Raw genomic sequence first — 26517 nt, 5'->3', positions numbered from 1 at the left:
GCAAAATGAAAAGGAATTTTTCTTCCTCCAAAGATCAAAGCCTGCTCTGACCCTGTGGAAAATGCACTTACCATTTACCCCAGCAACTCTGAAGCATCGCCTCTGCCTACTCCGCCCCAGGTTCCAGGAGCTGCCAAATCTACCCTTTCCCTTTCTTCTGTACAATCACAGCCCTGATTAAGCCCTTCCTGTCTGCACTTCCATTTCCCACACAACTACCTATGACTCTTTCTAGCCCATCCCAATGTATTCCTATTGTGCCCTTCAGCCACCAGTCACCCCTTCTCCCCTCCCAGCAACTCCTCTCAATCCCTTGCTCAGGATTTCTGGCTGCACTGCCTCTGGAGACAAGACTCTAGCACTTGCTCCTTTCAGGTTGAACTTTTCTTAGTCCCTTTTCCTTGCTCTCTTTTCTTTGCTCCCTCACTCATAAGGGGAAGACTTCCCACATCTCTCTCCACTACCCTATACCCCTTCCTTGCCTCCTTGAGATCCAGCTCAAAGCCCATCTTCTTCAGAAAGAAGACATTTCTGGGGGGGAGACAGAGATTCCCACGTGGGTCTCTGCAGAGGTTGGAAGTGCATCCATCAACCCACCTGGGCTTCCTTTGTAGGAATTCCTCCCTCTTTACTGCTCTGCCTCTGGCTTCCAACAGGCCCCAGGTGAAGGGATCCCTGCCTTGGTCTGTGTCCCATTGTCAAGAATATTATTTAATTTTCTGTCTTGGGCCCAGGGGGCCTCACACTGAAAGAAAAACTCCTTTCTGATGGTTTCCTGGCTAGGATCCCTGCAACTAAACAATGTCAGCTGCCCGCACGTAGCCTCCAACCTCATGCAATACTGAGCTTCTTTTCCTTTCTCTTCTGTGTTACCTGACGTTCAGTAAGATTTAATCTCCATACTCCCATCTCATTTTATATAAATATGTACTCCTAGGATAGCAGTTACTTTATTGGATTGGGGTTATCTGTGTCAGAGCCAAGAAGGCATCATTCCATCTTCAGATTTCACACATCTAATACAGAGCCTGATACACAGTGCTCAAAATTGTTAAATGAATGAAAAAATAAGTAGAATGCATAGGCAAGACTGTGAAGGTACATTTCTGGGAGTGTAGGCGAGTCTCCAGGACTATGTGACAATGTGTGTTTATGTGTCTTTTTTTTTTTTTTTTTCCACCAGCAAAGTGAGTTTATTCAGGAATAGTAGAGAATTGCAATTCGGGACAAGCAAACTATGGCAAACCATAAACAGGTTCTGGGAACAGAGGAGAGGGGCTTGCTTTTATAGAGGAAAGGAAGAATTGAGGAGGACTGTGATGGTTCTTCATTGACTGCAGCCGGTGTCAGCTTGTTGTTGATGGGCCGGAAGGAAATCTTTCTTCCTGCTGGGGTGTTTGTGTGTCTTTTTAATTGCATGAGTTTGAAGACTATTTGAGTGTGGTGTAGCACCTTCTTGAGATGTACTTTGTACATGTGTGTGCTTTTAAGGAGAGAATGACTGTGTCAGTATGATCCTGGCTAAGTCTAATTACTGTTTTGTAAAAAGGGAAAAATAAGCCTTGCTCTTTGCAGAGCCCTGCTCCTGTTGTGTGCATGTATTTGATCTTGTGTGTATGTAAGTGTGTTGAGGGAGATATTTTCCTGGAGAACAATCTGTTGACACTGACGGTGGGCTGAGTGATAAGCTTAATTTCCCTGACTTCAAGGAATTTACAACATGCTGAGGGGGATTTAGACTCAAAAGTAATTGTTGTCGTAACATATAATAAAGTACTAAATTACTCATCAAAGACAATCAGATGATATATATTGAAAAGTTAATTGTGCAGTAAAAATAATAAGCACAAGAGAAATCAGTGGGGGAAAGATAAGTTTGGGTTGGAACCACCAGAAAAGTCTTATGAGGACAGCTGTCTTCGTTCCCTTTTGTTCTCTGCCCATTGTGAAATACTAGAAATAACATTATTTGAACGATCAACAGAACAGTTTTAGAGCTTCCTAGCTCCCCCTTCCCCAGCTGATAAGACTGTTTTGACCTAATTCTCTTTGATGTTGAGGCCCCAGTTCCTTGAGGGCTTGATGCCAGTGGCAGTTGGAGGTGAAACCAGAGACAGAGATTCCTTTCTCCAAGTAGGTCCCTGTGTCCCACCAAGGCAGAGGATTGCTTGGGTTTGGGTTCCTGTGGCCCTTGGACTGTAGTCAGAGCTCTCAGTGTCTTAAATGTTATGATCTTTTGTCTAAACACATTTCACACCTGGGACCCAATGATCTGGAAATTGAGTTACAGAAGGGATGGTGTGGTAGCCAACCTCAAAGACCATCTCATGTCTTTTCCACATTGATAGGGCTGGTTTAACAGCCCAGCTGCCATATTAGGAGGACACTCAAGGAGTCTAATGAGAGATCCATGTGGGGAGGCTTCATACCAATATCACGTACGAGAACTTGCTATTTTGGAAGTGGATCCTCTGGCCCCATCAAGACTTTAGATGACCTGCCCAACACCTTGACAATAACCTCACAGATTCCCTGAGCCAGAATCACCCAGGTAATCCTCCCTTGAATTTCTTACCCACAGAAACTATGAGATAATAAATATTGATTATTTTAAGCCATCAAATTTCGGGGTAATTTCTTATGCAGCAAATAGGAAACCAATACAGATGGGAATATTCAGATAAAAGGAAAAAAGAGAAATAATTTCTAATAAACTTAAGAAGCGAAATAAAATCAAGTTTATTTTTCAAAGAAAAAGTTATACTATAAGCAGTTGTAGTCTAAATGTGCGTGTGTGTTTTTGGGGGATAGGGTGTTGAGATAGGTCAGTGCAAATTTTCCACATCTGGAGAACCATGCTGTGTAGAGGAACCAAGCAGAATAGTTTGGGTGTGGGTTTTGGGTGTTAATGGTGTGGGAGGTATGGAGGTTTTATGTGGTATTTGTGTAGTTAGGGACAATATACAAATTATTTAATAACTGACCATGGCACAGGAGGCAAGCAATCAGAATGGACCCTCTACCAATCAGCACCATTGCCTACAAACAAATGGTGATGCTATCCTGCTGTCTACTGGATGCACATTGGTGTCAAGTGTAGAGGCTTTGACATGATCTGGGGTGTGGTCAGCTTCCCTTGGACATTTTAATATACGTCTTTCCACAAGATGGCACTGAAAGCCTGATAGCTTTTCCTTGTTTCGCTTGCTCTTTCTTTTTTTTTTTTGTATTTGTGATTTGTATACTGTTACAGAACATACCATGACTGATAGCTCACAATTTACTAGTTGATTTCTTGTACTTCTGACAATTCTATCACCTTCATGGCATTTAATATTATGTTTTTTCTTTAGACCATTCCAAGGGCACATTGAGACTTCCTGTTGGGATGTTAGGGGGGTGGTGCCTTATACTGGAAGCTATGATTAGGGGAGCTCGAGCTGGAGCTGGACTTGGGGGCTTTGGTTTCAGTTAGGTAAGAGACACCTTTGCGATGAGAACAGTTTTGATGAACTATCTCACTTCTAACATTCATGCTGCTACAAACTTTGCTTTGCCTTGGATCCGAAAGGAAGAAATTACTGAAAATCTTGGCATTGCAATTTTCACTGCATAATTGTAAAAATTGGAAAGGACCTCAGAGATCTTCGGGTTTAACCTCTCCATTTCTGGGTGAGGAAACTCACCTCATTGAGTTACTCAGTTGGTCTAGACTAAGACTCAATCCACACTATCAAATGTCACTGGGTCACTGAACTGTGTGACCTGGACCAAGTTACTTTAAATTTCTAGGTATCCGTTTCAGATGTCTATAATGATATAGATTATTAAGGATTATTGATATGGTTAAATAAGCTAGGAATATGTAAAGTGTGTAGCAAAGTGCTGGCACGTAATTGGTGCTCACAAATGGAAGCTACTTCTGCTATCACCATCATCATAGGATGATTTAGAGCCAGATGGGAATAAATGAAGAAATTACACTTATGTTGATATATCTCTAATGTGAAGTATTATCATAGGATGCTGTGGTTAGTGGAATTTTTTTTTTCACATCTTTATTGGAGTATAATTGCTTCACAATGTTGTGTTAGTTTCTGCTGTACAACAAAATGAACCAGCTATATGTAACATATATCCCCATGTCCCCTCCCTCTTGAGCCTCCCTCCCACCCTCCCTATCTCACCCCTGTAGGTCGTCACAAAGTATCAAGCTGATCTCCCTGTGCTATGCAGCCGCTTCCCACTAGCCATCCATTTTACATTTGGTAGTGTGTATATGTCAATTGTACTCTCTCACTTCATCCCAGCTTCCCCTTCCCCTCCTGTGTCCTCAAATGCATTCTCTACATCTGCATCTTTATTCCTGCCCCGCCACTAGGTTCATCAGTACCGTTTTTTTAGATTCCACATATGTGCATTAGTATACGGTATTTGTTTTTCTCTTTCTGACTTACTTCACTCTTAGTGGAATTCTAAGATGGGCCCAAATGACCTATACCCTTCGATGAGAGGCTATCACTCCCATGATTATGTCATGTTACACGGCAAAAGGGGGCCACTCAGTAAGGTGGCCCTGGGAGCGGAGAGTGATTCCCAGTTGACAGCTACTAAGAAAGCAGAAGCTTCAGTCCTACAACTGCAAGGAAGTGAATTCTGCCAAATGAATGAGCTCGGAGGAGGACCTGGGGCCTCCGATGAGAGTTGCAGCCTAGCTGGCATCTTCATTTCAGCCTGATAAGACCCTGAGCAGAGGATCCAGCTAACCTGTAACTGGACTTCTGACCTACAGAACTGTGAGATAGTAAATGGGTATTTTTGTAGCCACTAAGTTTGTGGCAATTGGTTACACAGTAATACACAGTAATAAAAAACTAATACAGATGCCTTATTTACTTGCTTTATTTTCTTATTTTTAATATGCTGGTTGCAATACTAGAGCTTTGAGCTTTCTAAAAGGCGGTCTTATTTCTTGTCTCTTTTCCCCTTTAAGTCTTCCAGTCTTCAAAACTCTAGACCACACAGGTCCGTTTTCCAGGGCAGATGCAATAAATACAGTGAATCCATGGAGCGCAGGAATTGTCACTATCTCATCCCCTCTAGGCACCTCCCCAACCTCCTGGCTTATCCTCCAACCACCTTTAGACCAGTGCTTCTCAAAGTGTGATCCACAGTTGAGCGGCATCGCATCACCTGGGAGCTTGTGAGAAATGCAGAATTTCAGACCCCATCCCAGACCTGTGGGATCCCAGGTGGTTCACATGCACACCTATGCCTGAGAAGTCCTGCTGTAAAAACTTTGTCCTGCAGCTCTGTTTTCCCTTTGCTGGACAGACATTGGTAGCACCTAAAACACAGCCTGATCACAAGAGGTGGTGCCTGATATCTCCAGGTGTCTTTGGCTGAGCAGGGCTGTAGGCAGAGGAGCACAGTGAGAAGCCTCAAAGAGACTTAACTGGCCTGGGTAAAAGCCTGAGGTCAATTACAAACACCCGACTGTCCCTGGTTGGAACAATCTACTGCTTTACCTACTGGTTAGGAAGTTATCCAAGAAAAATATGCTTACATGTACGTTGTGAATTTCCTGTTTTTGTTCCGAGAAAGGGCTTGGCTCCCAGATTTCCTTTCTGTAGGAACTCTTGAAACATCACTTTCCACTCTCTCCACCTTTAAAGTACGTTCCAACCATGACTGAAATTACCTGATTTATCATCCTTCAATTTAAGTGTGCCAGCCTCCCTCCAGTTTTGGGAAGAGGAGAAGGAGCCATTGGACCACCTCCCATCACATCCGCTCAACCACCCCAACAGAAATTCCTCCCACCCAGATTCCATCCTTCTGCAATCTCCTTAGGACCCATCACCTCCGTGGCTCTGTGGACTGGCCCCCATTATTCCTGCCATTACACATTTCCCTTCTGTGCAGTTACGGTGCCTTTCATAGAACACAGACCTTACTTTCTCAGCTCTTCCTATTGCCTTCAAGAAAAAAAAATCCCAACATTTGTAGACTGGCATAAAAAGCCCTCCAGGATGAGGCCTCTTGCTTCTCTCTTCAGCCTCATCTTACCTCATTCCTCTGCAACAATGTGTGTCTCCATCACACAAAGCAAAGAGTAGAGCCCTCTCTCATGCCTTTGCACATGCTATTCCCTTTACCTGTCCTGTTCTTACCTTTACCCTGCAGCAACTCCTCACCTCCCTCAAGATTCAGTTTGGAACACAGCACTCTCTCTAGGAAGCCTTTCCTGTGCCCTTACAATTTATGTTTTGTATCGTGCTTCTGTAGCATTTCTATGAAAACATTTATTACATCATATAATGAAAATATTTGAAAGCATTTATTGCTTTATTATACAAATATATTTTTATTTTAAAAGCATTAACATATATACACACAAAAAGAAAAAAAAAGATTACCTATTACCTATTTATATTAGTGTTCAAAGAAGACACTCTATGTTCTTCAAGTATGAAGGGAAGTGATATAAGAAATTAGAGGCTTACACACCTATTAGATGGACTGTTGTAGCAAAGGTCCCAGGGGATTTTAGCCTATGACATCTAAGTGACAGACTCTCAAAGACCTTGCCTGGAAGCCACTCCACTATAAAGCTCAAGAACTTCTAGAAAATTCCCACCAATTATCTCAGTCTGTAGCACTAATGTGGGGAATCCCAAGGCTGTTCTGAACCTCTCATCTGCTTATGCATTTGTTATCTCTGGAAAAAAATGGCTTCTCTGTTTTGGAAATATTGTTCCCCACATCTCCTCTGTGGTACAGAGGTCTTAATAATGAGGGGCATTGATGCTAAGTTTACAACAGACAATTCACCTAAAGATAACTACATTTGGGTGCACCACCTTTCATACGTATTTGTGTGTGTGTGTGTGTGTGTGTATAAGTGAATAATATATAATTCACTTAATATATAATTAATATATATTTTATATTAATTAATTAATATTAATTATATAATTAATAAATATAATTATTATTTTATATTATTATTCACTTAATATATATAATACATAATTCACAATAATATATAATTCAAAATAATATATAATTCACTGCGCTTCCCTGGTGGTGCAGTGGTTGAGAGTCCTCCTGCCGATGCAGGGGACACGGGTTCGTGCCCCGGTCCGGGAAAATCCCACACGCTGTGGAGCGGCTGGGCCCGTGAGCCATGGCCACTGGGCCTGTGCGTCCGGAGGCTGTGCTCCGCAACGGGAGAGGTCACAACAGTGAGAGGCCCGTGTACTGAAAAAAAAAAAAATTAAATAAAATTAAAATTAAATAAAATTAATTAATTTACATTAATTAATTTTATATTAATATATATAATAATAATATAAAACTCTCTCTTTACTATGTGCTATCTTTATACCTATATACATTTCTCCCCTCTGGCTCCTTGAAGCTCCTTGTTTCTCTACTTTTTAGAGCAAGGATTCCCAGCACTGGTTTGATGACACCCTGGAGTGTCTTCATTTATCTCAGGGGGTGCCTTGAAATTCACAAAGCAAGATTAATTTAAATTCATTTTCATTTAAAAAAGTAAACAGCCATTATATAGTAATTACAGGTACAAGTGTGTGTTGAAATCAAACTAATAAATGCTTGCCTCAGAGACATCAAGAAGATGGGGGTGGGGTTGGAAGGGACCAGAAAGGTGGTTTAGTTAGACTCTTTCTAAAAAATCCCCTCTAATACTTCCAGGTTGGTATTTCCCCCAAATTAATCATGTTTCTCAAATTGGAAGTCAGGGCTAAAGCTCCCCGTATGCAGGTCTATATTCTGTGCCTACCATGGAAACTGGCATGTGGTAGATCCTCAGGAAACAGGTTTTGATTGACTGTGTGTCCTCAGGACATAGTGTTGGAGGCTGAGGAGGGTGCACGTCTCATAAGGGTTCCAGCTCTGTGGGATTGGAGGCCGTGAGATATCTTCAGAGATAGTGGTCTGGGTACCAATCCCATTCAAGTTCCAGGAGAATGTAGATGCCCAGACAGGAAAGGATAAAAGAACCTAGGCTGAGATTCACTGGCCTTATATGACTGGCCAGAAGCTTCTATAATTGCCTTTCTTTTAAGAGCTTGTGCGGATCATCAGAAAGATAGATCAACTAACATCATGCATGTATAAATGTCAGTGACTTGGTGCTGAAGGTACAGTCCCAAGGTCCTAGATACAGGAAGGAATTTTGAACTCTGCATGAGACCAGATTCTTTGAAGCAATAGAGTTGATGGTGGGTTCAAATCCCGACTCAGCCAGTTAAAGCTATATAACCCCGAATAAATTGCTTTACACCTCAGTGCCCTCCTCTACAAAGAGATAGTCATAACACCTACCTCATAGGGTTGTGAGGATTAAATGAGTTAATCCATGTAAAGTTCTTTGAACAAGGCTTGGCACAGCGAGAGATCAATAAACGTTGGCTCTTGTTGTCATCATCATCACAGTAGGCTCTGTGTGCTTATCAGGACTAATTGGTAGTAGGTGTTTCAATTGGAGACTAAAAAGGATATCCATTCCTCTCTGCCCTCAGCTTGGAATGCTTTAGTGACCCCATCTGGTCCCAAAGAATAGGCTCAAGAATTCCTCCCGCTGTGCCCTAGATTGGGGTAGGAACATCATTTGCAGTGCTAGGACTGGAAACTTAGGCAGAGGGTTAAATAGTGTAACAAGCCAACAAGCAAACAAATGAAACAGAACAGAAAACCACCACATGCAAATAAGTCTCAGTGAATCCTCTTGTCATACTTTGATGGGATATTCTGCTTCATGGGGGAAAAATAGAGCAAACATATCTGGATTCTTAGAATCACAATTGGTAACAAGGGAAGAATGTGTCTTTTAGCACAGAGTTTTATGGCCTATCAATCCTTGAAGGCAAGGAATCATTAATCAAGAGAGTTTCAAAATGTGTTCGTCATTACCCACTACTATTATTTTTTTTGCGGTACGCGGGCCTCTCACTGTTATGGCCTCTCCCGTTGCAGAGCACAGGCTCTGGACGCGCAGGCTCAGCGGCCATGGCTCACGGGCCCAGCCACTCCGCGGCATGTGGGATCTTCCCGGACCAGGGCACGAACCCGTGTCCCTTGCATCGGCAGGCGGACTCTCAACCACTGCGCCACGAGGGAAGCCCTACCCACTACTATTGATGAAAAACCCCAACCTCTTCTGGAGAAAATGATTGATGGGAAGATAACTTTTGAGGCCATTAAAACACGTTCCTGATTCTCTTTATTTTGGTAAAAAACTAAATATACCTATATCCCCTCAGATGAGAAAGACAAGTCAAGTTTCATGTCTGATCTAAGGAAAATTCAAATACTGGGTTTGAAATGCCAATAATTCTATTCAATTTCTTTTCTCTTGTGCAAACACTGAGGAATATACACTATGTGATTATTCTGATGTTCACACAGTTGTTTAGGATCAGAAAATTTTCAGATACATATATAATTTATTTCTGGGATTGCTTATGACCATAATAGAAACAAGATTAATCAGTGAGCTTTATTTATTTGAAATTCATGACACTCTAAAGACCGTCTTTGGGCAGAAATATATTTGATTCACAAGAATGTGGAAAGATAGTGGGAAGAAATTTCTCTTAGTGGTTAGCTTTGTTTTATAGTATTTTGATCTCCAAGGATATAGTAGTCTTAGCCTTTCTGGTCCTTTTGTTTCCAAAACTCTGTGCCTCTTCAATTCAGTTAAACAAATATATACCAGATATGCCTAGGTAAACAAAATATATTGGGCTATACACTTGAATGAAGATACAGAGAAAAACCCCAAACTTACATTTTAGTGCTGTAGAAGATTGTTATAACCATGACCCCAATGAGTCATACCTACCAGTATCCACACCCTTATACATTCTTCTGTCACATTGACATTGGGCTCAGCCACGTGACTTGCTTTGGCCAATGGACATAAACAAATGTGATGGAGGCAGAGATTTGATAAGCACTTGCACATTGAGGCTTGTCCTCCTAGAACCCTGAGACCACCATGCAATGAAGAAGCCCAGAATTAAATACTATGTGGTAGGAGAGGCCAGTTAAGTCCAATAACCAAGGGCAACCCTCCCAGCTGAGTGCAGTTGCATCAGTGACGCAAGACATGACCAGCAGAAGAATGATCCAGCTAACGTGGAATAGTGATAATCATGAGGTCAAGTAAGTTTTGGAAGAGTTTGCTACCGAGATGGAAAACTGATATAAAAATTGATAATGCAGAAGTGGCACGTTGCTGTATTAAAAACCTAAACTATGTAGCATTGGCTTTGGGACTGAGGGTCTGGCAGAGGTTATAGGGACAGCAATTAGAGTGCTGGTGGAGACCAGAACACCTGAGAGGAAACTGTTACTGGAGGCTGATAAAGGGCACCCCATAGTATATAATAGTGACACAACTGGCAACACTGTTACCTCCAGTAATTGGAAGACAGAAAATGTACTTAATCAAGTTGTGGATGTGGCTTAAGATTTCCACTTAGAATGCTGAGGGGGTGAATTAACTTTTTAAAAGTTATATATAATAGAATATGAGGAGAGAGAAACTAAAGAAAGAACTGCTCCATTTGTAAGTAGAATTTAAAGTACATGTGGAGGGTCCAGGATATGCTGAGCTGGGAAATAAAACCATTTCACATTTCCAGTCTCTTCAACCTGCAAAAAATTCTCAAAGTAAGAAATGACCTCAGGGAAGATGGCGGAAGAGTAAGACGCGGAGATCACCTTCCTCCCCACAGATACATCAGAAATTCATCTACACGTGGAACAACTCCTACAGAACACCTACTGAACGCTGACAGAAGACCTCAGACCCCTCAAAAGGCAAGAAACTCCCCCATATACCTGGGTAGGACAAAAGAAAAAAGAATAAACAGAGACAAAAGGATAGGGACGGGACCTGCACCAGTGGGAGGGAGCCGTGAAGGAGGGAAGGTTTCTACACACTACAAGCCCCTTCGCGGGCGGAGACTGCAGGTGGCGGAGGGGGAAAGCTTCGGAGTAGCGGAGGAGAGCACAGCAACAGGGGTGTGGAGGGCAAAGCGGAGAGATTCCGCCACAGAGGATCGGTGCCCTCAGGCACTCACCAGCCCGAGAGGCTTGTCTGCTCGGCCGCCGTGGCGGGGGGGGGGGGGGGGGGGCTGGGAGCTGAGGCTCGGGTATCGGCTTTCAGTCAGAGCGCAGGGAGAGGACTGGGGCTGGCGGCAGGAAGAGAGCCTGAAGGGGTTAGTGCACCACGGCTAGCCCGGAGGGAGTCCGGGGAAAGGGTCTGGAGCTGCCGAAGAGGCAAGAGAGTTTTTTCCCTTTTGTTTCCTGGTGCGCGAGGAGAGGGCATTAAGAAGGCTGCTTAGGGAAGCGCCGGAGACAGGCGCGAGCCGCGGGTAAGGCGCGGACCTCGGAGACGGGCGTGGGCGGCCGCCGCCGCTGCCGCCGCCGCCGCCCGCGGCCCGCCGCCGCCGTCGCCGCGGCCCGCCGCCGCCGCGGCCCGCCGCCGACGCCGCCGACGCCGCCGCGGCCCGCCGCCGCCAACGCCGCGGCCCGCCGCCGACGCCGCCGCGGCCCGCCGCCGCCAACGCCGCCGCGGCCCGCCGCCGCCGCCGCTGCGGCCCGCCGCCGCCGCCGCCGACGCCGCGGCCTGCCGCCGCCGCCGCCGCCGCCGCCGCTGCGGCCCGCCGCCGACGCCGCCGACGCCGCGGCCCGCCGCCGCCGCCGCCGCCGCCGCCGCGGCCCGCCGCCAACGCCCGCCGCCGACGCCGCTGCCGACGCGGCCCGCCGCCGCCGCCGCTGCGGCCCGCCGACGACGCCGCCGACGCCGCCGCCCGCCGCCGCCGCCGCCAACGCCGCGGCCCGCCGCCGCCGCCCGCCGCCGCGGGGCCTGTGTGCGGGCGCAGGTCGCTGTCCGCCCCGCCTTCCGGGGGGCCTGTGCACCCCGCCACTGCCGGGGTCCCGAGACCCGGGGACGGCTTTCCCGGTAAAGCGCACGGAGCGCCACGGGCTGCTGCAACGTCACGCCGACCTCTGCCGCCGCAGGCCCGCCCCACACTGCGCGCCCCTCCCTCCCCTCTGCCTGAGTGAGCCAGAGCCCCCGAATCAGCGGCTCCTTTAAACCCGTCCTGTCTGAGCGAAGAACGGACGCCCTCCGGCGACCTACGCACAGAGGCGGGGCCGGGTCCAAGGCTGAGACCCGGGAGCTGTGAGAGCAGAGACAGGGGAATCTCTCTGTGCAGTCTTGGAGGCAGTGGATTAAAGCTCCACGGTCCATTTGATGTGCCCTGCGTCTGTGGAGTGCATGAATGGACAGCGAATCATCCCAAATTGAGGAAGTGGACTTTGAGGACAAGATTTAAGACTTTCCCCCCTTTTCCTCTTTTTACAACGAATTATTCCAAATTGAGGAGGTGGACTTGGAGAGCAAGATTTTTGATTTTTCCCCCTCCTGCTCTCTTTTTGTGAATGTGTATGTGTAATCTTCTGTGTAAGATTCTCTCTGTATAGCTTTGCTTCCACCATATGTCCCAGGGTTCTATCGGTCCGTTTTTTTTTTTTTTTCAATAATTACTTTCTAATTTTAATAACGCTACTATATTTCATACTTTATTCTAATTTACTTTACCTGCTCTTTCTTTTTTTCCTACCTTCCCTTCCTCCCTCCCTCCCTCCGCTCCTCCTTTCCTTCTTTCTTCTTTCCTCCCTCCCTCCCTCCCACCCTTCTTCTTTCCACTTTCTTTTTCTTTCCTTCCTCCCTCCCTCCCTCCTGTCTTTCTTTCTTTCTTTCCTTCCTCCCTCCCTCCCTCCCTTCTTCCATTCACTCTTCCTTTTGCTTTCATTCCTCCCTCCCTTCCTCCTTTCTTTCCTTCTTTCTTTCCATCCTTCCTCCCTCCCTCCTTTCTTTCTTCCTTCCTTCCTTCCTTTCTTCCCTTCTTCCTTTCTTTCCCTCTCTCTTTCTTTCTTCTACTAATTCTTTCTCTCTACCTTTTCTCCCTGTTATTCTGAGCCGGGTGGATGAAAGGCTTTTGGTGCTGCAGCCAGGAGCCAGTGCTGTGCCTCTGAAGTGGGAGAGCCAACTTCAGGACACGGGTCCACAAGAGACCTCCCAGCTCCACATAATATCAAGCAGCGAAAATCTCCCAGAGATCTCCATCCCAACACCAGCACCCAGCTTCAGTCAACGACCAGCAAGCTACAGTGCTGGTCACCCTATGCAAAGCAACTAGCAAGGCAGGAACACAACCCCACCCATTAGCAGAGAGGCTACCTAAAAACATAATAAGGCAATAGGCACCCCAAAACACACCACCAGACGTGGACCTGTCCCCCAGAAAGACAAGATCGAGCCTCAACCACCAGAACACAGGCTCTAGTACCCCCCACCAGGAAGCCTACACAACCTACTGAAACAACCTTAGCCACTGGGGTCAGACACCAAAAACAACGGGAACTACGAATCTACAGCCTGCAAAAAGGAGACCCCAAACACAGTAACATAAGCAAAATGAGAAGACAGAAAAACACACAGCAGGTGAAGGAGCAAGATAAAAACCTCCCAGACCTAACAAATGAAGAGGTAATAGGCAGTCTACCTGAAAAAGAATTCAGAATAATGATAGTAAAGCTGATCCAAGATTCTATTTCCAAGATCCATAATCTTGGAAATAGAATAGACAAAATGCAAGAAACAGTTAACAAGGACCTAGAAGAACTAAAGATGAATCAAGCATCGATTAAAAACACAATAAATGAAATGAAAAATACTCTAGATGGGATCAATAGCAGAATAACTGAGGCAGAAGAACGGATAAGTGAGGTGGAAGATAAAATAGTGGAAATAACTGATGCAGAGCAAAATAAAGAAAAAAGAATGAAAAGAACAGAGGACAGTCTCAGAGACCTCTGGGACAACATTAAACGCACCAACATTCGAATTATAGGGGTTCCAGAAGAAGAAGAGAAAAAGAAAGGGACTGAGAAAATATTTGAAGAGATTATAGTTGAAAACTTCCCCAATATGGGAAAGGAAATAGTTAATCAAGTCCAGGAGGCACAGAGAGTCCCATACAGAATAAATCCAAGGAGAAATACACCAAGACACATATTAATCAAACTGTCAAAAATTAAACACAAAGAAATCATATTAAAAGCAGCAAGGCAAAAACAACAAATAACACACAAGGGAATCCCCATCAGGATAACAGCTGATCTCTCAGCAGAAACTCTACAAGCCAGAAGGGAGTGGCAGGACATAATTAAAGTGATGAAGGAGAGAAACCTGCAACCAAGATTACTCTACCCAGCAAGGATCTCATTCAGATTTGATGGAGAAATTAAAACGTTTACAGACAAGCAAAAGCTGAGAGAGTTCAGCACCACCAAACCAGCTCTACAACAAATGCTAAAGGAACTTCTCTAGGCAAGAAGCACAACAGAAGGAATATACCTACAATAACAACCCAAAGCAATTAAGGAAATGGGAATAGGAACATACATATCAATAATTACCTTAAATGTAAATGGACTAAATGCTCCCACCAAAAGACACAGAGTGGCTGAATGGATACAAAAACAAGACCCATATATATGCTGTCTACAAGAGACCCACTTCAGACCTCGAGACACATACAGATTGAAAGTAAGGGGATGGAAAAAGATATTCCATGCAAATGGAAATCAAAAGAAAGCTGGAGTAGCAATTCTCATATCAGACAAAATAGACTTTAAAATAAAGACTATTAGAAGAGACAAAGAAGGACACTACATAACGATAAAGGGATCGATCCAAGAAGAAGATATAACAATTGTAAATATTTATGCACCCAACATAGGAGCACCTCAATACATACGGCAAATACTAACAGCCATAAAAGGGGAAATCGACAGTAACACAATCATAGTAGGGGACTTTAACACCCCACTTTCACCAATGGACAGATCATCCAAAATGAAAATAAATAAGGAAACACAAGCTTTAAATGATACATTAAACAAGATGGACTTAGTTGATATTTATAGGACATTCCATCCAAAAACAACAGAATACACATTTTTCTCAAGTGCTCATGGAACATTCTCCAGGATAGATCATATCTTGGGTCACAAATCAAGCCTTGGTAAATTTAGGAAAATTGAAATTGTATCAAGTATCTTTTCCGACCACAATGCTATGAGACTAGACATCAATTACAGGAAAAGATCTGTAAAAAATACAAACACATGGAGGCTAAACAATACACTACTCAATAACGAAGTGATCACTGAAGAAATCAAAGAGGAAATTAAAAAATACCTAGAAACAAATGACAATGGAGACACGACGACCCAAAACCTATGGGACGCAGCAAAAGCAGTTCTAAGGGGGAAGTTTATAGCAATACAATCCCACCTTAAGAAACAGGAAACATTTCGAGTAAACAACCTGACCCTGCACCTAAAGCAATTAGAGAAAGAAGAACAAAAAACCCCCAAAGCTAGCAGAAGGAAAGAAATCATAAAGATCAGATCAGAAATAAATGAAAAAGAAATGAAGGAAACGATAGCAAAGATCAACCAAACTAAAAGCTGGTTCTTTGAGAAGATAAACAAAATTGACAAACCATTAGCCAGACTCATCAAGAAAAGAAGGGAGAAGACTCAAATCAATAGAATTAGAAATGAAAAAGGAGAAGTAACAACTGACACTGCAGAAATACAAAAGATCATGAGAGATTACTATAAGCAACTCTATGCCAATAAAATGGACAACCTGGAAGAAATGGACAAATTCTTAGAAATGCACAACCTGCCAAGACTGACTCAGGAAGAAATAGAAAATATGAATAGACCAATCACAAGCACTGAAATTGAAACTGTGATTAAAAATCTTCCATCAAACAAAAGCCCAGGACCAGATGGCTTCACAGGCGAATTCTATCAAACATTTAGAGAAGAGCTAACACCTATCCTTCTCAAACTCTTCCAAACAATATCAGAGGAAGGAACACTCCCAAACTCATTCTACGAGGCCACCATCACCTTGATACCAAAACCAGGCAAGGATGTCACAAAGAAAGAAAACTACAGGCCAATATCACTGATGAACATAGATGCAAAAATCCTCAATAAAATACTAGCAAACAGAATCCAACAGCATATTAAAAGGATCATACACCATCATCAAGTGGGGTTTATTCCAGGAATGCAAGGATTCTTCAATATACGCAAATCAATCAATGTGATACACCATATTAACAAGTTGAAGGAGAAAAACCATATGATCATCTCAATAGATGCAGAGAAAGCTTTCGACAAAATTCAACACCCATTTATGATAAAAACCCTGCAGAAAGTAGGCATAGAGGGATCTTTCCTCAACATAATAAAGGCCATATATGACAAACCCACAGCCAACATTGTCCTCAATGGTGAAAAACTGAAACCATTTCCACTAAGATCAGGAACAAGACAAGGTTGCCCACTCTCACCACTCTTATTCAACATAGTTTTGGAAGTTTTAGCCACAGCAATCAAAGAAGAAAAGGAAATAAAAGGAATCCAAATCGGAAAAGAAGAAGTAAAGCTCTCACTGTTTGCAGATGACATGATACTGTACATAGAGAATCCTAAAGATGCTACCGAAAAACTACTAGAGCTAATCAATGAATTTGGTAAAGTAGCAGGATACAAAATTAATGTACAGAAATCTCTGGCATTCCTGTACACTAATGATGAAAAATCTGAAAATGAAATCAAGAAAACACTCCCATTTACCATTGCAACAAAAAGAATAAAATATCTAGGAATAAACCTACCTAAGGAGACAAAAGACCTGTATGCAGAAAATTATAAGACACTGATGAAAGAAATTAAAGATGATACAAATAGATGGAGAGATATACCATGCTCCTGGATTGGAAGAATCAATATTGTGAAAATGACTCTACTACCCAAAGCAATCTACAGATTCAATGCAATCCCTATCAAACTACCACTGGCATTTTTCACAGAACTAGAACAAAAAATTTCAAAATTTGTTTGGAAAAACAAAAGACCCCGAATAGCCAAAGCAATCTTGAGAACGAAAAACGGAGCTGGAGGAATCAGGCTCCCTGACTTCAGACTATACTACAAAGCTACAGTAATTAAGACAGTGTGGTACTGGCATAAAAACAGAAAGATAGATCAGTGGATCAGGATAGAAAGCCCAGAGATAAACCCATGCACATATGGCCAACTTATCTTTGATAAAGGAGGCAGGAATGTACAGTGGAGAAAGGACAGCCTCTTCAATAAGTGGTGCTGGGAAAACTGGACAAGGACATGTAAAAGTCTGAGATTAGATCATTCCCTAACACCATACACAAAAATAAGCTCAAAATGGATTAAAGACTTAAATGTAAGGCCAGAAACTATCAAACTCTTAGAGGAAAACATAGGTAGAACACTCTATGACATAAATCACAGCAAGATCCTTTTGGACCCACCTCCTAGAGAAATGGAAATAAAAACAAAGATAAACAAATGGGACCTAATGAAACTTCAAAGCTTTTGCACAGCAAAGGAAACCATAAACAAGACCAAAAGACAACCCTCAGAATGGGAGAAAATATTTGCAAATGAAGCAACTGACAAAGGATTAATCTCCAAAATTTATAAACAGCTCATGCAGCTCAATAGCAAAAAAACAAACAACCCAATCCAAAAATGGGCAGAAGACTTAAATAGGCATTTCTCCAAAGAAGATATACAGACTGCCAACAAACACATGAAAGAATGCTCAACATCATTAATCATCAGAGAAATGCAAATCAAAACTACAATGAGATATCATCTCACACCAGTCAGAATGGCCATCATCAAGAAATCTAGAAACAATAAATGCTGGAGAGGGTGTGGAGAAAAGGGAACACTCTTGCACTGCTGGTGGGAATGTGAATTGGTACAGCCACTATGGAGAACAGTATGGAGGTTCCTTAAAAAACTACAAATAGAACTACCATATGACCCAGCAATCCCACTACTAGGCATATACCCTGAGAAAACCATAATTCAAAAAGAGACATGTACCAAAATGTTCACTGCAGCTCTATTCACAATAGCCCGGAGCTGGAAACAACCTAAGTGTCCATCATCGGATGAATGGATAAAGAAGATGTGGCACATATATACAATGGAATATTACTCAGCCATAAAAAGAAACGAAACTGAGCTATTTGTAATGAGGTGGCTAGACCTAGAGTCTGTCATACAGAGTGAAGTAAGTCAGAAAGAGAAAGACAAATACCGTATGCTAACACACATATACGGAATTTAAAAAAAAAAATGGCATGAAGAACCTAGGGGTAAAACGGGAATAAAGACACAGACCTACTTGAGAATGGACTTGAGGATATGGGGAGGGGGAAGGGTAAGCTGTGACAAAGCGAAAGAGAGGCATGGACATATATACACTACCAAACGTGGGGTAGATAGATGGTGGGAAGCGGCCGCATGGCACGGGGAGATCAGCTCGGTGCTTTGTGACCGCCTGGAGGGGTGGGATGGGGAGGGTGGGAGGGAGGGAGATGCATGAGGGAAGGGATGTGGGAACAGATGTATGTGTATGACTGATTCACTTTGTTATAAAGCAGAAACTAATAAAAAATTAAAAAAAAAAAAAAAAAAAAGAAATGACCTCAGGATACAGATCAAATCAAGAGTGTGGCTATAAGACTCTGTGAAGACCACAGTAAGATTTTAAATGGTGTCTACCAGACTCTCTTAGCTAGATAAAAGGGCTTCCAAGAATCTTAAGGGCATTTTTCCCGTAGCACCTTGACATGCTGAGCAAAGTAGAGGCCCATCTTAAAAATAATTATTAGTATAGCTTTTGTCTAATGAAATGAACTATAACCTGGTGTGTGGAAAGTCCACAGAGTTTATAAAGGAACTGGGCCAGTTTAGACCAAAGCATGCAGGAAGCAAGCTGAGAAAGTTACTCAGCTGCAAACAAAGGCTATTTCTTATTGAAAAAGAAGACCGCTTCAGAGGGCAGAGCTAACCACTTCCAGCGAATAAAACTAGGCTCTAGCAAAGAACCATTTCCCATACTCAGAGTAGGAGGCTCTGCAACATTTGTCTGGCTGGATTTCAGAATTGCTATGGACCAGTGGCTGCTATGTGGCTCCCTGTTCCTCCCCCTTATAAATGGCAGTGCCTATTGGATATTCCATTCTCACAGTTGTATGCTGGGTATGTGTAGAGCAGATAGATTGTTTTTTCTGTCCATGAGTCCCTGAATGGTGAGAAACCACACCTGAGAAGCTGCATGAGGAATTGCCCTTGAGGAGCCTCAACCACATCTGGACCTGAGCCAGATCAGGAGATCCTGGACTTGAAGTTTGATGCCATGATTGGATGAGCTCTTGATAGTTTCAAATAAGAGGGATGTGAATCACTAGGTCCAGGGAGAAGACTGTGGTACCTTGTTATAGTAATAACCCTCAATATATTATGCCCTATGGTATCCATGCCCCTGGCTATACAATGACTCTATGCTTGGCTATAAGACTTGCTTTGGTCAATGGGACATCAGCACATGTGATGCAAGTAGAGGCTTGAAAAGTGCTTTTGCACTGGGCCTTGTCCTCTTGGAAGCTGCCCTGAGATCACCATGCTGTGAAGAAGTCTGATGAAAGACCACATGGAGAGAGTGGCCCTGTCACCTCAAATTGTCCCAATTTAACCCTGTACCCAACCAATCCATCAGCTAAATATGGCTTCATCAGTGGGCCCAGGCAAGACTAATAAAGAATGGTCCCAAAATTCATAGAATCATGTGATATAATAAATTGTTGTTTTAAGCCACTAATTTGGGGATTTTTTTTTTTTTTTTTTTGGTATGCGTGCCTCTCACTGTTGTGGCCTTTCCCATTGCGGAGCACAGGCTTCAGATGCGCAGGCTCAGCGGCCATGGCTCACGGGCCCAGCTGCTCTGCGGCATGTGGGATCTTCCCGGACTGGGGCACGAACCCGTGTCCCCTGCATCAGCAGGCAGACTCTCAAACACTGCGCCACCAGGGAAGCCCCAAGGGATGGTTTATTATGCAGCAATAGATGGCCAGTACAGGTGTCTGTTACTAAGCATCCAGTTATATCTAGTAAATTGTAGAAAGGGAGGATGACATTGTGTTACATGGATTTCTGAAAGTCATTGATGCTCTCTTGATAGCTTTGTGTACAACTTGAAGAACTGATGATGGAATGAAGATAATGTGTTATAGATATGTAACACATTATCTTCTCACCTGTATGTAAAGATGCTGAATAATGGATGAAGTCCTTGATGAACATGTGGTAGAATAGAGGAATGAGATTGGGTTCTGAAACAGGGAGATTTGGTGCAATTGCAGTTCTAAAACTGAACTTTGGGCAAGTTACCTAACTTCTCAGAGTCTTTGTTTCTGTACCTGTGAAATAGGATTATATTGTCTATTTTATGCTATTACTATCAGGATTAACTGAGATAATATGTATAAAAATATGCTATGCAATGCCTGGCACATGGTAGGTGTTCATTATATGTTGATTCCTTTCTACTTGAGTTCACTCTGTTCACCATGCAGCATTTCACTGAGGAATTCACTGGGACCTTGGCCTTGGGATCATGGAACAGCAACTCCAGGGTTAGGAAAACTGGGAAAATTGGGTCTATGATTGCAGGGTTAGGGATCTGTAAGCCAACTCCAGTGATAGGACAGAATTTCTGAATTGATCTGTCTTCAGGGTTCTTTCATATGTGCTTTCATTGATTTTTGTAACACATTGTGCACTGGCTCAGTCTCTGGAATACTCTTCCTCTCTCAGTTGTCAAAATAATCTGTTCTTACTCCCATTTCCCAGGATCCTGCTGAAGTACCTCTTTGTCTTACAAATTGCTCTTAAAATATGAATTCCATCCAGAAGTAGAGTCAGTAACCTGTCTCTGACATAACCCAAGACATACAAAGGAAGATATGCTTTTTGTGAGAAAATGATGATCTTGCTTTTGGGTCAAGGATGTTGTCAACCCAGGCAAAGGCAATGTTTCATCACTCAGATGGTAATGGTCTCAAAAAATGAAGAAGAGAACCCAGTTGGGCGCTACATTTAGGACATTTCTAAAACAAGGTACCAGAGGAACTCTTGGGCAATTGGAAGGGCACCACAACTACTAGTGAGTTGCCTACTTCAGTCTAGTACCCATTTGATCCTGCTGGCCTCCAGGATAGTTTGTGATAGCAAGAAATGATCACTATGGTACACTGGGAAAAAAAAAGTTAGTTAACCTCAAAACATAAAATGGTGGAAGAAGAAAAAAGGTAGAAGCTCTTTCAGGATGGGGAATGAGAATAGTCCTTAGGTGACTATTCCCTACAGTCCCTTTGAGAAGGGAATTCATCTATTACAAAGGTCCTCAAAATATTCATGATACATGGGAGACTGGGGGTGGGTGGGTGGATACATTATCAACAACCTATTTCTTCCCATTTTTAGTTTTTTTTTTCCTGATCCACTTGCTGATTTTCAGGCTGATCTTGGGTTATAAGTCTTTGGTTTCCTTTTGTTGGTTTTGTCTTTGAATTTCCATTTGTTGAGCAACTTTAATGCATCAGACGCTGTGCTAGGTACTTAATATGTATTTTTCTATATGGTCGTCCCAACTACCCTACAATGGAGATACTGTTTTCCCTACTTTATAAATGATTTGACTTGGAAAGGTTTGAAGGCAGTTCTGCCTGATTGTGAGGATTTTGTTCATTCACTGCACCATGGTGGTGGTGGGTAGGGCAGCTGCAAGGCCTTTAACTCAAGAATGATTGCACTAATCTTTGGGAGAGCAAGTCTCTTCACCATTTAGATTCTGGTTATACTTCCTCATGTAGTACTTACTTACAAAGTGGTTTCTGAAGACTTTTCACTACCAGAACTGCTCAAATTCTGCTGTGATTGGGAGCTAATTTGTTTACTCTCATTAATTTTATCTGGTTGAAGTCTTCCTTCCCCTGCTTTTTTAAAAAAGACAGTATTTCTCTATCAAATCATAGAGCAGTTATTTTGGTGGGCTTTTCATATAAATGTTGTGCTCGTTTTGTCTTTCATAAATTATAGTTCTGGATTTTTTTCTGACTAATATTTTCTATGAAGAACAGGTTGGGCTTAGGTAAAATATTCCATCATTAACCATGCTATCATGTGTTGGAAAAATCTTCAAGAATAGATTTAAGATGGCTTATAAATGTAATTGATCTTGTTTTGGTCTTTGTCCATAAAAACTAGTAATGGACTGGTGTATCAGTCATGGCTTGTAAGGAAAGAGATGTCCATACAAACTGAATAACTAAAGAGAAGTTGAGAAAGGAACTATATACAAAGGTATGGGCAAGGTTGAGGAAAACCTACAAAGGTTGGTATAGTACCTTGGAAACATTGCAACTCACAAGCCTGAATGATCAAAGGAAGTGAGGGCTTACTGGAATTCGAAGAGTACAGCTATATGGAGAGGGGTGCCTGACATTAGGTATAGCCTTTGTTTAGGGAATGAAACCAACCCATGGTGGCCAGGCAGGGAAGAAACTAGGGGGACAGATAGTCTAACCTTTCTATCTTCTTATCCTCTCATCTCCTGCTAATGCCTCTCATTGACTGAACTCCTCTAGAAGTGAGAGGGAAAGGGAGCTTGCTGATGCAGCCCATACAGTTCAGCCTTCTGGCAACACAGAGCGGTGGGGAGAAGTGTGGAGAGGGGATGGAGAAGGCCAAACAGAAGACATTCAACACAGCTGGGATGCAAGATCTGATAACTAATGTTCGTGTTCAACCTGAACTTTCGACCACAGCAAATAGTCATGAGAACAGTCTCCTAAAAGATCAGATAATAATTTCAGTCTTTAAAAAATGAGACTGTGTTCAGCTTCTGCTTCTTCCAACCTTTCTTTTTAATTTGTTTCTTAACGATTTGAAACAATTTGTGCATGTTCTAGCTGCATATACCCCTATTATGAAAAGTATAAAAGTAACTATTCTCTATGCTGGTGATATAATTTTATTGTCACTAACCAGAAATGGCCTCTCTATCTTACTGGAAAACAGAGTGGCTTGAATTCAACTTTTCTAAATCCCAAATCATCACTTTTGGCAGATAGTATATTCAATCTAAATGCCTTATATCTAATGTTTGTATATCGCCAGCCAACTTTCTCAGCTACTTAAGGGTCATTTTGCAACCATTTTTCTCCAGTGGTCTCACTAGAAAATTATGCTACTTAAAAGTAGATATTTCTCGACTGCATTACTGATATTTGTTTCTGGGGCCCAGGAGATTGGCGAAATCTATTTTGAAATTGTTTTCAGATACAAGGTGTAGCATCCATGCCTGTTCAGTAAATTCTGGTTGAGTGAAAGAGTGAGGTAATTAACTTTGTAACTTTGATTTTTATCTTTCTTTCCCACTGTTTTTAGGAAACAGTTTTTAGAAAACATCTTGAGGAAAATTGTAGTCTTGCTGGTAGATCCTTCACTGAAAATCCCCACATGGAGGTTGGGGTAGCCAGCTATTTGGGTCTTGGTTAGGAGTCTTCATTTACTTTAAAGGAAGTGAAATGTCTCCTGCCCTGTTGATTGTTAAGGTGTATGGGACTCTCCTTCACTAGCATTACAGATTTCATGCAGCTCATACTCATGTCAAATGTTAAAATTTGGACATTTCTGTTGCCCAATGCCTACCAAGAGCTTAATTAGATGGGTGAGCAGTTCTGATAGACAGCTAAAGAATATACAGTTCTTTCATTATTCTAGATCAACACTGTCCAATAGAACTTTCTGCAATGATGGAAATGTTCTATCATTGTGCTGTACAATGTAATAGTCACTAGCCATGTGTGGCTATTAAAATTTAAAATACAGCTGTCAAGACTGAAGAATGTCATTTAAAATTTTTAATTTAATTTGAATTAATTTAAATTTAAAATCAACTATACTTTGGGAATTCCCTGGCAGTCCACTGGTTAGGACTCTGCGTGCTTTCACTGCTGAGGGTGTGGGTTCAATCCCTGGTTGGGGAACTAAGTTCCTGCAAACGTGCGGTGTGGTCAAAATAAATAAATAAATAAATAAATAAATAAATAAATAAAAGAAAATAAACTATACTTCGATTTAAAAAAGTATCCTAAGGGGAACAACATAAAATTAAAACTGAAAAAAAAAAGAATTTACAATGTGCCAGGCTCTGCTCTATCTCAATTAATCCTCATAATAATCCTCTTAAAGAAGTACTACAATCAGCATTTACAAATAATTTGTTTTTCACTAATCATGGCTAAAATTGACAAGAGTAAAATTACACCAAATGTTTTGAGTAACTGATTTCAGAAATGATTTTAGCACTTCTTAAATGCTTTGCTGCTCAGTTTTTGCTTTCTTTCTATTTCAACTTCCAGATGTATTTTTTGAGAAAATCAAAAAATTCAAAATAAACTTAATGACCCACTAAAATAAATAAATAAATAATTCAATCTATCTATTTATTTATTTAAATAGCCATTCAGGCCAGGGGCTACCATCTTGGGCAGCACCACTCTACATATTCTAGATTTTATCCCTGGGTCATGTCTGACTATCCTTTGGCTTTCAAAAGGATAGCATTTATCAAATTACAAATTTCTATTTTGTCATTAATGGTGGTTTTAAAACATGTTTTCATATTCTTGGACATTCCTCCAAGAACATGGATACAAATTACCCTTCCCTTGAATGTGGGCCAGCTTTGGTGACTTGCTTCTGGCCAATAGAATGTGGAAGAACTGATAATACATGACTTTTGAGGCTGGTTTATGATAGGTGATACACCCTGCCTGGCTCTTTCCTTCTCAACCTGAGCTCCCACATAAGGATTCTGGCTGCTCTCATGCTACCATCCTGAAGTCACATGGAGAGACCACCTACAGATATCTGAAGAGGACTAGCTATTCCAGCCCCCAGCTTAGAGAACTGCTTAGCCGACTCCAGTCAGTCCCCAGTGAGACAGTAATAAATGATCACTATCGTTTTAAGTCACTATTTTGAGGTTGTTGTGCAGCAAGAGATAACTGGAACAGTCTTGATAGGAAACAGTGCAACAGAAAACTGTTCTATTAAACTCCTTACACAATTCATTGTTGGGTTGTTTTGAGGACAAAGTCTACGACATCAATTTCTTGTAGACTTTTTTTTTTTGTCTCGTGGATCTTAATATCAGGAAGAGCTGCACCTTCTTGAATAACTAAAATCTTTTACTTTAATACCTTTTTGCTTTGGTTGCTAGGAAACTCAAAGCTGAATTCATGCCCCACCTTTGTAACTAAATAGGACTGTACTTTTCCTTTGGCCCCATCCTACTATTCCCTTACCTTTTTTTCTTTTTAAAACCCCAATTCAGTATATACATTATCAAACCACTCCAAAAAAATGAGTGTTAGTAATGTTGGGCCTTTGCTGAATCAATGTGAGCTACAAGATCATCCAGTAGATTGATAATGGTGGCTGGGAGAGCGCTGGAATTGTGTGACTCTCAAATGGCCTTATTTTCAGGAAGGAAATAAGGCCCTGAGAAGTAAAGTAACTTCTGGCTCTGAGGTATACAGAACTAGTGAGTAGCAAAATTTCAGCCCAGGTGAAGGTGCATCTTACCGTCCATTCTCCCACATGGCACCCATTGGTCAGATGTTGGTTCTTTACTCTGGGGATGGGATAGTGGTACAAAGATAAGTAAGACCTTGCTCAGGGGTTGACTCTCAAGATATGCCAGGTGGGGATAGTACATGTGTTTAAACATAAAGTGATATACCGCTGGGGACTTCCCTGGTGGTCCAGTGGTTAGGGCTCTGCACTTCCACTGCCGGTGGCACAGGTTCAATCTCTGATTGGGGAATTAAGATCCTGCAAGCCATGTGGTGCAGCCAAAATAAATAAATAAATAAAATAAAGTAAAAAACAGTTGACCCTTGAACAACTGGGGATTAGGGTTGCAGGCTCTCTGCACAGCAAAAAAATCCACTTATAATTTATAGTCAGCCCACCACATACACAGTCCCTTATATCCACAGTTCCACATTCATGTATTCAACCAACTGTGGATCGTGTAGTACTGTAGTATTTACTATTGAAAAAAATTCACATACAAGTGGACCCATGCAGTTCAAACCCATGTTGTTCAAGGGTCAGCTGTACATCATAAAAGAGGTACAAATTAAACTTTGTAAATGTTCAGAGGAATGAGACATCACTTCCAAGTGGAGGTTCATAGAAGGTGTCACGAAAGAGTGATACTAAGCTAGGCCTGGAGAGACGGATGTGATTCATATGTGCAGACATTGGAGCGAGGATGGGGTGGAAGATGGAGCAGTCTAGCAGCAGTGAGTTCAATGCTGGGAATTCTAGTCTCTGTGGCATTTGGTGGGGAAGATATTTTTGGAAGGGGGCTGTGACACATCTCAAATTATACTATGTGAGTACTTGCTT

At 42.3% G+C, this 26517-nt stretch overlaps 1 protein-coding gene and 1 long non-coding RNA gene across 12 annotated transcripts in view; one reads left to right on the top strand and one right to left on the bottom strand.

The window, feature by feature from the left end:
* Window positions 1-26517, top strand: part of CRP (C-reactive protein) — an 81226-nt gene that overhangs the window by 2014 nt on the left and 52695 nt on the right. For 4 of the 11 annotated variants that reach the window (XM_082614985.1, XM_082614984.1, XM_082614983.1 and 1 more), the window contains exon 1: window positions 26196-26411. The exons of 5 other annotated variants lie outside the window; for them this stretch is intronic. The gene's annotated coding sequence lies outside the window, so the exon portion shown is untranslated. Of the gene's footprint in view, window positions 1-26195; window positions 26412-26517 lie in introns of those variants that run through there. 2 more of the 11 variants (XM_082614978.1, XM_082614977.1) reach the window with 1 other exon arrangement.
* LOC309800692 lies at window positions 9722-20155 on the bottom strand. The gene is made up of 2 exons (XR_014293495.1): window positions 18677-20155; window positions 9722-10719 (listed from the first exon to the last, which is right to left on the bottom strand). It is a non-coding gene; the product is annotated as an uncharacterized lncRNA (long non-coding RNA).

This window comes from Mesoplodon mirus (assembly GCF_964341445.2).
Source record: "Mesoplodon mirus genome assembly, chromosome: 3".
Taxonomy (NCBI): domain Eukaryota; kingdom Metazoa; phylum Chordata; class Mammalia; order Artiodactyla; family Ziphiidae; genus Mesoplodon; species Mesoplodon mirus.
The sequence above is the reverse complement of the archived record's forward strand: the minus strand, read 5'-3'. Positions and strand labels throughout refer to the sequence as shown.